Here is a 13,744-nt window from a genome sequence, read left to right on the forward strand (position 1 = left end):
CCTGGTTTCAGGAGGATCTGAGTTCAAATATGTCCTCAGCCACTTGACACTTACTAGCTATGTGACCCTGGGCAAGTCACTTAACCCCCATTGCCTCACACAAAAAAACCCAACTATTTGAAATTATTAACAACTTTAGCAAAGTTGCAAGATATAAAACAACCCACAGAAATCATTAGCATTTCTCTATATTACCAACAAAATCCAGCAACAACATATAGAAAGAGAAATTCCATTTAAAATAATTGTGGACAGTGTAAAATACTTGGGAGTTTACCTTTCAAGGAAAACCCAGGAACTATATGACCAGAAAATAAAACACTTCTCACACAAATAAAGTCAGATCTAAACAATTGGAAAAATATTAACTGCTCATGGGTAGGTTGAGCCAATATAATTTTTAAAAACTGCTAGTTTATTTCTTTAGTGCTATACCAATAAAACTATCAAAAATATTTTATAAATCAAAAAAAATAATAAAATTAATCTGGAAGAAAGAAAGCTCAAGGACATCAAAGGAATCAATGAAAAATGTGAAAGAAGTTGGTCTAGCAGTACAAGATCTGAAGCTGTATTATAAAGTGGTAATTATCAAAACAATCTGATCCTGGCTAAAAAATAGAGAAGTAGATCAGTGGAATAGAATAGATAAAAATTACACTATAGTAAATGACTATAGTGATCTAGTATATGATAAGTCCAAAGATCCAAACTTTTGGAACAAAAGCCAATTATTTGACAAAAACAACTGGGAAAACTGGAAAATAGTATGGCAGAAACTAGGTACAGACCAACATCTCATACCAAATACTAAAATAAGGTCAAAATGGGTACATGATTTACACATAAAAGGCAATACCATAAACAAATTAAGAGAGCATGGAATAGTTTATGTCAGATTTATGGACAGAGGAAGAATTTAGGACTAAAGAAGATATAGAAAGCAACACAAAATGTAAAATATATCATGTTGATTATATAAAACTAAAAAGTTTTTGCACAGACAAAACTAATGTAACCAAGATTATAAGGGAAGTAGAAAAGTGGGAAAGAATTTTTGAAACAAGTATCTCTGATAAAGGCCTAATTTCTCAGATATTTAGAGAATTGAGTCAAATTTATAAAAGTACAAGTCATTACCCAATTGATAAATGGTCAAAGGATATGAACAGGCAATTTTCAGACAAAGAAATCAAAGCTATTTATAATATAAAAAAATGCTTTAGATCACTATTGATCAGAGAAATGCAAATCAAAACAACTCTGAAGTATCACCTCACACACATCAGAGTGGCAAATATAACAAAAATGGAAAAGATTGGACATTGGAGGGGATGTGGGAAAACTGGGATGCTAAAGCACTGTTGGTGGAATTGTGAATGGATCCAAACATTCTGGAGAGCAAGTTAGAACTATGTCCAAAGAGCTATAGAATTGTGCATATCCTTTGATCCAGCAATATCACTGCTAGGTTTATATCCCAAAGACATCCCCCCCCCAAAAGAAAAACACCTATTTGTACAAAAATATTTCTGGCAGCTTTTTTTTTTTTTGTGGTGGCTAAGAATTAGAAATAAAGGAAATGCCCATCAACTGGGGGATGGCTAAACAAGCTGTGGTATATGATGGTGATGGAATATTATTATACTGTAAGAAACAACAAGCAGGATCATTTCAGAAAGGCCTGGAAAGACTTATATGAACTGATGTATATAGTAAAGTGAGCAGAACCAGGAGAATGTTGTACACAATGACAGCAATATTGTTTGATGAAGAACTGTGAATGACTTAACTATTCTCAGCAATACAATGATCCAAGACAATCCCAAAGGACTAATGATGAAGCATACTATCCACCTCCAGAGAAAGAACTGATATTGATTGAATACAGACTGAATCATGCTATTTTTCACTTTCTTTTTTTTCTTTCATTCAAGTTTTCTTATACAAAATGACTGATATGGTAATGTTTTATATAATTGCACATGTATAACCTATATTACTGCCTCAGGGAGTGGATGGAGGGAGGGAAGGAGGGATAAAATTTGGAACTCAAAACTTTAATTAAAATATTTATTATTAAAAATAATAATATATTAAAAATCTGAGAATATAAATTATTTGGGAAAGAACTCCTTATTTGAGAACTGTTGGGAAAAAAGTTTAGGTTTAGAATAATATGTTAAACGGAATACCACAATAAGCTCAAAATAGATTTAGAACCTAAGTATTTAAGGGAAAACCATTAAAAAAAGAAGAAGAAAACCAGATCTAGTACCTTTCACAGCTATGTCTGGGGGAAGAGGGGCAAGTTCTTAACCATACAAGAAATTGAACTAATAATCATGGATAAAAAGGTCATTTATATCAAAGTAATCTTTCTGCACAAACAAAATCAATGCACCTAGATAAAGATAATGATGGCAGTGACTTTCATCTTTGATCAGCTATATGAGGGTCTTCATTATTAGATGCTAAATTATTTGCTATAAACCTTGGTGGGGTGGGGTGGGGGACAACTAGGCAAAACTTTATTCCTTCATGTCTCTGGTCTAGAGGTCATGGGCTCTGTTAAAGAATTTTCTTACCATTAGCCATTAGAAAAACAGAGCTAGAGGCTTCCTAGTTCTCTTAGTGGGCTCTCTTCTTTCTTTATTTGCCACCAAATTTAGGATTTCTAGGCCTGGCATCTAGCATTAGGATTAACATGGAAACTTATCCTTCATTGTGTATATGTATGTGCTTATTAAATTTAAGGGTTTGTTTAAAAAATTGCATTCTCAAATTATAGAATTTATTTTTAAAACAATATTTACATGTTTATAAGTTTTCTATTTCTATGTTAATCTGTGTGATTACCAGTCCTTTGCCTCATTAAATTAACTCATTCAAAAATTAGAGGCAGTATGAAATAGTTGGTAAGAAAACTGGTCTTGGAGTCAGGAGGAGCTGTGTTTGAATTCTGCCTTTGACACTTTGAAGCAGGGTGACCTTTTTAATCTATGACTAGATTTTTTTGAGCCTTAGTTTCTTCATCTATTAAGTGGAAAAATTAACAGCATCGACCATACTGTTTTTGTGAAAATAAAATGAGATAACATGTGTAAATCACTTTGTAAACTTTAAGGTGTTATAATTTAGATTACATTTTGCTAATTCAGTTGACTTGTGTGGTTTAGTGAAAATAACATTGAAAGTTGAGTCAGAAGACCTGTATTAAAATCAAAATGAAAACAAAATTTTTGGACTAAAGAGAGATCATCACAGAGAGAGACAGAGAGACAGAGAGAGAGAGGAGGGGAAGGGAATTATGGAGCAATGAAGAAGAGAAAATTTGGAGTTACTGAAAGAAGCCAAACTGCGATATTGAAGATATATGTCTCAAAATGATGACAACTGATTAACATGATTCCTAAAGCAGGTGCTATCATTATATACTTTAGTCAAAAAGATGCTAAAATTTGCCTGGAACAAGAGGTCGTGTATCTATCATAATTCAGTCTCTTATATGATTCTCCCAGCAACCCTATTGAGGTAGGTGCTATTTTAGCTCCATTTTAAAGATGAAGAAACTGAGAAGTTAAGTGACTTGCCCAAGGTCATCAATCTGTTTAGTATCTGAGGTAGCATTTCTACACTTTAGTTTCCTCATCTATAAAATTAGGGCAGGGGATTAGATGATATCTAAGTTTTTTTCTGGCCTTATTTCTACTCAAGATATCAAATTATTTCCCTGTTCATCAAAGTCCAGGCTGGTGAGAAGAGAGAACACTAGGGAGGAAAATTTGATTACCTATTTCTTGGCTATGGCCACAGAGGTACTTAGGTAGCCCATGTGAGAAAGAACCAGATTTTAATAAGTATTAAATAATGATGGTGATTCTTAGAAGAAAGGCTCAATGGCTACATCCAGGTATTTGGCAATAAGGTATGGGGGGATATCATTTAATTCCTGTTCTGTCTAACATTCTTTCAGAGCAACTAGTGATGCACTGGATAGGATTCTGGGCCTTGAGTCAGGAAGACCTGAGTTCAAATCCAGTTTTAGACAGTTACTAAATCTACAACTTTGAGCAAGACATACCCTCTGTCTGCCTCAGTTTCCTCAATTATAAAATGGAGATAATAATAGTGCCTATCTCCCAGGATTGTTGCAAGGGATAAATGAGATAATTTTTTAAAAGTGTTTAGCATGATGACTGGCACATAGCAGGGACTTAATAAATGCTTATTTCCTTCTCTCTTAAGAGCATTTGCTTCATCTGTAAGTGAAATATTTGGAACAGCTATGAATTAAAATGTGCTGAATCTGGAATCTGGAAGACCTGAGTTCAGAACCAGCCTCAGATACTTACTAGCTGTGTAACCTCTGAGCAAGTCTCTTAACTTCTGTCTGCATCAGTTTCCTCACGTGGGGGTCATAATAGCACTTCCCTCACAAAGTTGTTTTGAAGATCAAATGAGATTGTATTTGTATAGTTCTTAGCACAGTGCCTTGAATGTTCCCATCCCTTCCTCAATTTGAAATATTACAGACTAATGTATAAACCTTTGAATATGTATGGGCTTAATTAGTTTATAGTTTTGCTGCCATCCTCAGTATGCCTATGGACAAAACTAGTTACAGTTTAATGAACATTTGAGGCTGAGGCACAGAAACACAAACCTTGAGAAATTTAAGCTGATGGTGAAACACTTTAATAGTAAAAGTAGTTTAGGTGTATTATACTCTAAACACTGGGTCAATTTTTAAAATTAACCTTTGAGGGGAATAAAAAAGGAGAGAAACAATCAAATAAATTTCTTGACTAAACAGGTAGCATTGCAAAAAATAGGTATTCTGATGGAACAATGAATAAGGAATATTTGGAAGTATTGCAAATACCTAAACTGACATGTACCAGGATGATGCCAGAATTGACTAGCATGCTTCTAGGAGCAGGCACTGTCACTTCTGAATAGATTGAGCTAAGTCAAAAAAAAAATACTAAAAGTCGTCTGAAACAAGGGAAGGCAAATTAAGATAGTGAAAACAGCCATCATATGAACCTGGCATTAAGGATATATATTAGAAGGATATATAGTAGAAAAAAATCCATAGACAATACGTATCCATAGATAACAAGTATATGTTTCACTGAAAACAGTGTCTAATTTGCCAAATCAGTCTGGAATTTAAGGTGCTCAGCAATTTTCTCACTGCCTTCCCTAGCCAGTCTAATCCCTAACTCAAAATCTGTTCATGTGTCAGAACAGACTCTTTACTGCCCCTAGAATATGCTATGCTAATTTCCCCACACATCTTTGCAAAGAGGTGGTAGACCATAGGTATGGAATCTTCAGACATGGATAATATACCAATTTGTTTTGCTCAACTACACACACACACACACACACACACACACACACACACGTATAAATTTATATTATTTGTGTGTATATACATCTATCTATCTATATGTCACAAGGTAGCATTTGGGGAAGGGGAGTCATTGGGAAATAAACATTGTGGAAACGATGTTGTGAAAAAAAATAAGAGTACCATTGAAACATTTAAAAAGAAAAACTGCTATGCTAATTTCCCAATCTTCTGTCTTTGTAGAAATCTCTTTCTCCCGAGACGCCTTCCTTTCTTTTCTGAACTAACCCTTCAAGTGGGATAAAGTCAGGTCATTCTTCCTCTATGAAGCCTTCCCAACCATGTTCACCCATATTAATTTCTCCCTTCTTTGAGCTCCTTTCATATATAGTCTCTGTATTACTTATTTCTACAGCTAATATTTGTATTACTATTTACTGCTTTATAACTTGTTTTTCCAACTAGGCTCCTTGAGAGCAAAGATGACAGCTTACATTTCTTTGTAATGCTCTTAAGAACTAGCTACATGGTGTGGCTTCCATAAAGAAATGTTGAATTGACCATGGGCAGACAGAACTCTGAAACACCTAAAGAGTCTTAGGAAAAATACCTATGGATCTAATAAGAAATTAATATGAAGTCTTGGTATTGGCATCAGTTTAATCAATCAATCAAGCCTCTGTTAAGCACTAGGTTAGTTAGGTTACTGCTTTTCCAAAATTTGTTATTAATGCTAAAATTACAAACATAGACATATGCAAATAAGTACTAATATTTGGGAAATTAGGGCCAAAATTCCAAAGGAAAATTTAACAAGTAATAATGATACATTTATATAATACTTTAAAGTTACAAAGTTTACATACATCATTTCACTTGCAGCTCCCAACAACCTTTTCAGATAAGCACTATTGGTATTATTATCATTTTACCCATGAGCAAATTGAGGTTAAGTGAAGTTAAGTCACTTACCCATGATCACAAAACTAGCAAGTGTCAGGTCGGAATTTCAACCCAGATCTGCCAGCAAAGTCAAACACTGTAGCTACTTTTTTCCTATTTATTTTATATATAATTCATATATAGTAGTTTGTGTGTTGTCTCCTTCTTTAGATTGTGAGTTTCTTGAAGTCAGCAACTGTCTTTTGCCTTTCCTTGTACCCCCGGCACTTAGCACAGTGCCTGACACATAGTAAGCACTTAAATGTTTATTGACTGACTGAATCCTAAAATATCAAAAGCTCAACTGATACCTTAACATCCTGAGTAAAAAATTTGAGAACCTTGCATGGAAATGTTGAACCTAGAGAAACCTGCTTACAATTTATTGTAAAAGGTGAGTAAAAGGTCAGCTTCTTCTTATAAATTCACTTGGTAAATTTGCTTGGTTACAGTGCTACTGAGGTCAAGAATTATCTAGTCAAGAAGAGCACACCTCTATTCTTCTTTAAGCCAGTGAGATTCATTCTGTTCTATGACCTGAGTTCTAATCACAATCTAACAATTTGCCTTACAAATGAAAGCTGTTGGTTCTGAGATTGACCAGGCAAGTCAATATGGATGGAATCCACCTGATGGATTAGCACAAATTAATCCCAAGTACTAGAAAAAATAATTCAGCACACATGCCCAACAGAATGAACATCCATGCTGTCATCCTGACAGTATGAAGAACAGCACCTATTTATTATTAGTCTGTAAGAAAAAGGGACTGCTTTATTTTACATGACACTTCCTAGCAAAATATTCATGCAGTATTTGTGGATGAAAGTGTTAATCCTGCATATGTATTTTATCCATATTCATTCTTATGACCAACACCATACCTTTCCAAAAAAATTGTTAATAGTAAGGTTGCAGGTTATTGAACAGAGGGATACTCACTGACTTAACTGAGTATTGAGTCAGGCTCTTGACCTCAGTACCTTTGAAACCAATAAAATTAACTGGTTGCAGCCACAGCTGACTTTACTCACCTTTTACACTAATGGAGAAACAAGTTCATATGTCTAGATTGGACTTCAGCCAGCTCCTTTCCAAGACATGGTAATTGTTTAGAACTTTATTGATAGTACTAAGTGGGACCTTCTCAGTAACGTGAACAGTGCTTCAGATCATGGTGTCCATTTGAGAGGATTTCTAGCTTCAACAAGGCCTTTTCACAGCCAAATGATGACCTAATGGGCCCGTGTATTTGTGTTCTTCAGAGTAACAATGGAAGAGCATATGTATGTGATCTCCAATACACATAGTACACAATAGCCGTGCCAAAGTAAGCCCCATCCTTCTTGTATTAGGCATAGCACTTAGCCAACCCAACTGAGTTTTGGCTAATAGTGTCACTATAGGTCCCTGTCAAGGGCACCTACCTCACTTTTCTCTACCTGGATGTCCATGATACCCTCCTTGGCCTTGAAGACTTTGGGAAAGAAACAACAAAATGAGGAAAGCAGGGCCGAGGAAGTTAAATGACTTGCCACCCAGATAGTAAGTAGTAGAGTTTAAATTTGAACCTAGGTCCTCCAACTCTAAATTGAGTGCTGTTTCTATCACACTAATGTATATCATTCCTCACCGTACTTCCTCTGTCCAATCTGTGGCAAATAGGTACCTAGCTCTTCCACCTTTTATTTTTGCTAATTAAATTGTTGTTTGGTAGTGGAAGTGGGCAGGTGAAGGTCATTGGAATGATTCGCTGTGACCTTCTTTTAGAGTATATCTTATGTCTTGTTCACCTTGTTTTCTACTCTCAGAAACAGCTATCAAGAGAGGAACCAGTTCTCTGTATTCATAGTTGTGGTGGATTGTCATCTCTTTGCAATGCTGCCATCGAGCTCACTTGCTGCCTAGATTATATTGCACAGAGAAAAAGACCAGGTGAGTGATCTTAGAAAGCTCTGAATTCTGCTGCAGTGTTAATTTTACATATAGATAAGGCATGTAACCATTGCCATCTAACCAATCCATCTTCTTTACCTTTTATACAATTCCTTGATGACATCTTTTATTTTTGGACTTCTCTGGAATTCCTAATTACTTACAGGCACCATGTTAGTCTTCATTTACCTCCATGTGATACTTATTCTTTTTTTTTCCTTTTTCTTTTCTTTTTTTTTAGTGAGGCAATTGGGGTTAAGTGACTTGGCCAGGGTCACACAGCTAGTACGTGTTAAGTGTCTGAGGCTGGATTTGAACATGTGATACTTATTCTTAATGATTCAGCAACAGTTGTATTATACCATATCCAGGGCTAACAGAGCATGGAAATAGTGTAGGAAAGAACAGAAGAGAAACATTTCTTACTACAAATCCAAATATAAGCTACTTAATGACATCCCTGACCAAGTCACTAGCATCTTATTCTACATTTACCTTTGTTCACTGAGTGAGCTTCTCATGTCCTAGGAACCACATGATGAATTTGGTGTGTGTGATTTTTTAAAAATCAGTTGACTTGGGGGTGGCTAGGTGGCACAGTGGATAAAGAACCGGCCTTGGATTCAGGAGTACCTGAGTTCAAATCCGGCCTCAGACACTTGACTTACTAGCTGTGTGACCCTGGGCAAGTCACTTAACCCCCATTGCCCAGCACACACAAAAAAATCAGTTGACTTTCTCAACATAATTTCATCAATAGCTATCATTTAAAAAGTCATTCAGATAGAAACTTAACCAATTTTCACAAATATAGGAGAGACTTGCTAATTGAATTATTATCTAAAATCAGAGAAGAGTGGGGGTCTTGCCAAACTGAAGGGTTTTTTTAAAAAAGATACTATATCTTCTATTTTCTGGCTGAAAACTTAGAATACCAGAATTGTTTTGGTTTTTATCTTTATTTTAAAAATAACAGTAAGAAAAATTTTCCATTTTTGGATCAAGAAAATAAATTCATTTAATCAATACCTAACATTGTTATGATAGGCATTTTCTATTTAAATTTAAAATTTCTTAATTAAGTTATTTTCCTTCCCCTATGCTTTTAAAACCTGTGTCCATGGCAGAATTCCACCACCTAGTGGAAAGCTCTCTACTTTTTCCTTTAAATTCTTTTTTTTTTTTTAAAGAATTGAGTTCTTAGTAGATGTTCTCAACCACAAAGTTAGCAACTATATGTACAGTCTGGCAAATCACTTTTAAAGTGCTTGTTTTAAAGGCTATAGCTAATGAAAAGAACCTGTAATCAATCAGAATCTCAGCAAAATGGAGGCAAAAAAGATATCATTTACATAGTCAGGATATAGAGTAAATACTAGGAACTGGTGAGATATAGTCCCATCTACATCATGGTTTTTTTTCTTCATTATCGTGTGAGTTCAGTGTTTATGGAAATCAAGGTATAAACAAACACAAATCAATACACAGCAGCTTCTGCCTGCAGAGTTCTTCCACTTGAGAAAAGACAGATAATACCTTTTTAAACTAGGTAATGAGTTCCACAGCTGGTACAGTCATCCCCTGTTCTCTCAAGTCTTTAAACCCTTCCCTTGGGAGACTTTTCAATCACAATATCAGATTATATTTTTATGCAGTTTATGCAGTAATACTATTTATCTTCCATTTCATTAAAATATATAGAGCTCCTGTTACATCATGCATTCTGGCTGTATCAAGTTGCTCTCTTCCATCACAAGCAATTATCTTGAGGAAAGGGACCTTAGGGAAGGATTGAAGATAGAGAAGCTGCCTGAGGCAGTTAGGAAAGAGGGATGGGAGAGAGGGTCAAGCCCCTGAGAAACCTCCAGGCAGTTTCTGTGCAAGGACCCATTCTGTATCAGTAACAGATAAACTAGAAGGCAGATGATCTTTAAAGATTGCCCATTGAGTATACCATTTGGGAAAAAAAAAAGTGCAGCTTTACCTGGTTCTGTTTGTCTATCTCTCAGGGGCTTTGTACAAATATTCTTCCTACCAAGTGTCTTTGATGTACTTGGTCCACTCCTCTGTAACTGCTATGTTTTATAAGAAACAATATCCTTCCACCTTCCCTCTCCTCATTCTATCTCTAACCCCAGTACTTTCTTTATTCCTACTCTGTATCCACTCCCCTGAAAACAAATTTCTTACACTTGCTGGCTCCATTAACACCCACATGGTACCCAACTACAGTATCATCTACTCTATCCCATCTGTCTACACTCCACTTCTTCCACTTCCTTCAACTCATTTCTTAACCCTTTGCAATCTGGCTAAGAGTCTCATCTCATGACTGAAACAGCCATTTCTAAAGTGACCAATGAATTTTTGATCATCAAATCTTATGGCTTTTTCTCAGTTCTATCCTCTTTGACTCTTTACGGCTTTTAACAGTTTGTCATAGGCTCCTTTTGTAACTTCTCTCAATAATCCATACCACATTCTTTATCTGTGAATATAACTCAGTGCTCTGTCCTAAGCCTTCTCTTATTGTCTCTCTATTTGATGATTTCATCAGCTCCCATGGATTTAATCATCTCTCTGTTAATGGTTCCCAGATCTTATTAAGCCTCAGGCCCAAATCACAAATTACCAACTCAAAATTTCAAACTCAACATCCTATAGGTATTTCAAACTCAATATGATCAAAACAGAATTCATTATCTTACCTCCCAAATCAAGCCCTCTTCTTAAACATTCCTATTATTATTAAGGATACCACCATCCTCCTAGTGACCCAGGTTCGCAACCTTGATGTTATCCTCAACTTGTCACTCTTACTCACCCGATATATAAAATCTGTTGTCAAATCTTGTCATTTCTACGTCCATATCTTTTCACACATCTGATCCCGGCCACCCACTCACATAGCCACTACTTTAGTTTAGCTTCCTAAGTGGTCTCTCCCCAGTACAATTCATCGTCCTCAGCTGCCAAAGTGCTTTTCCTAAAGTACAAGTCTGACTATGTTACTCTACTACTTAAACTCCAAAGATTCCCTATTATCTCTAGAATCCAATTTAAACTCCTTGATTTGGCATTCAGATTCGTTTATAACCTAGCTCCAACCTATGTCAACAACCCTATTACACATTATACCCCTTCATACGTATTACAGTCCAGTGAACCTGTTCTTCCTGTTCCTCATATATAATACTCCATCTCTCATCTCAGTGAAATTGTATTGTTTGGGGGCAGCTAGGTGGTGCAGTGGATAAAGCACCAGCCCTGGAGTCAGGAGTACCTGAGTTCAAATCTGACCTCAGACACTTAACACTTACTAGCTGTGTGACCCTGGGCAAGTCACTTAACCCCAATTGCCTCACTAAAACAAAAAAGAAAAAAAAGAAATTGTATTGTCTGTCTCCTATGCCTGCAATGTGTTCCCTCCTTATGTCCATCTCTCAGAATCCCTTGTTTACTTCCAGCTTCATTTGAAGCACCACCTTCCACATGAAACCTTTCCTGATTACCTCACATCTAGTACCTTCTCCCCTAAATCACCTTCTATCTATTGCGTATCTTGTATCACCTTTGTCTGTTTTTGATGTAAAGATAATGTCTCCTCTGGCTAGACTGTGTTCCTTGAGGATAGGGACAATTTCACTTTGCCTTCATATCACCCAGAACCCAACACAGAGCCTGACATATTGTAGGCACTTTACACACACTGACACACACTTATTTCCCCCTCTTCCTTCGTATTCCTTTTATCTGTTCTCTGGAGAAAGTTGATTACATTGTAATTTATTTCCCTTAGTCCTAATGTAATTTGAAAATCTATTCTTTCTGTCTTCTTATCAAAACAGAAACCTGATCTTTCTGGGCAATATACAGTTCCCTTCTACCTTCTCCAGTGGCACTTTTCCCATTTAAGAATAGAGAGTTAACTTTCTCTTCAATCTTTAGTGCCATTCTCAGATCACACCCCCTTTTACTTCATTATTCAAGTCCATGATCAATCAGCTATATACCACTTTTTACAAATAATTGCTACTTTTGTTTTCTGTCAGCGGGGATTCACTCAAACCTTTCTGGATAATTTTAGGACCTAACTCACATTCTTCCTCTCTTCCTTATCAGTATCCTTTTTATTCTCAATACCATTGGCCCATTGAACTCCTTGACATACTTGTCTCTGTTTACTTCAATCTCCACTCAAGGGCGTGCTGGAGCCAGGTCCTGTTTGCTCAAAGAGCTGATTATTAAATCTGCAGTATGAGCATTTATACCTCTGAAGTCAGCAAAAGCACATTGGATCTTGATTTCCTGTTCTGATGATTGTCTAGACTTTAGAAAGTGATGGAGAAAATGTTAATTATGTAGATTAAACTTTAAAGTATTTTGTGTGCACATTTTTTTTCCAGAGAGCTGATTATTAAACATTTACGAGCATTACATTTCACCACTCCATAGCAATCCATACCATTATGGTCACATGCTAGGCCATATCATCACAAGACCTCCAATATTTTGAACTCAGAACACTACCTCTCTGAGCATGATCTCCTAACCTATCTCTCTTTGCCTCAAATTAAAGAGTTGTCATGTAACTCTTCTGCTTGACCTAGGAACTCCTCAGTGCCCTACCCAGAAGCTCACTGCACCTAGCCAGCATATCTTGCCTGGTTCTATGGTCCCCACTGTTCTTGCCTTCTGGAGAAATGCTATTTTAGAATGAGCCATTCTTGAGTCAATATGCCTCCAAAATACTCAAAACATTTCTGTATTTTAGTCAGGCCCACAGATATTATTTGGTGGCCAAAAAGGATTCTCACTAGACAACTATACATTTCTTCTGAAGACCTTTCTCTCACCTTTCTCAATCAAAGCTAGCCAGACCTGAGTCCTAGCCAAGATAGGTGAGTGAATTCCATGCAGTCATTCCCTGTTCTCAGGATTTAGAGAGTGTCCCTCACACATGGTCAGAACTTCCTGTTATGTCTTTCTGAAACCATAGAAAAACATTTTTAGGACTTTTCAATTTTCTTCTCCAACTACTGTCTTTATCGCCAAGTTACCCTGAATGCTGAGAAAATTTCAGGATGGCACCAAGAACTCTGAATGAGGGGCTTGCAGGTGGAACCAATAATACTGCTACAACAGCAAGTGTTCATGTCCCTGCTATAGTTTTCTTCCCTTCCACTATTATTATAATTTAAACCCAGAACATGTTGAATCAATGTTTATGAATGGAACATGTGGATTTTCATTTGAAAAATCACCTTTTTTTATAATCCATAAAATAAAAGAAGGTAGAATTGAGAGAAGTAGATTGCACATAGAATAGATATGTGTTCCCTGGATCAAAACATTGATAGATAAATCTATGGATAGAGAGATATAGATATATACAGATACACACACATATTTGAAAAATATATATATATTTCATTTCTATATAAATACAGTCAATTTTGAATTAAATAGATAGTACTTTCAGTGGGTATCCCCAAAGTCTTTATTCAA

Source organism: Dromiciops gliroides, chromosome 5, assembly GCF_019393635.1.
Source record: "Dromiciops gliroides isolate mDroGli1 chromosome 5, mDroGli1.pri, whole genome shotgun sequence".
NCBI lineage: Eukaryota > Metazoa > Chordata > Mammalia > Microbiotheria > Microbiotheriidae > Dromiciops > Dromiciops gliroides.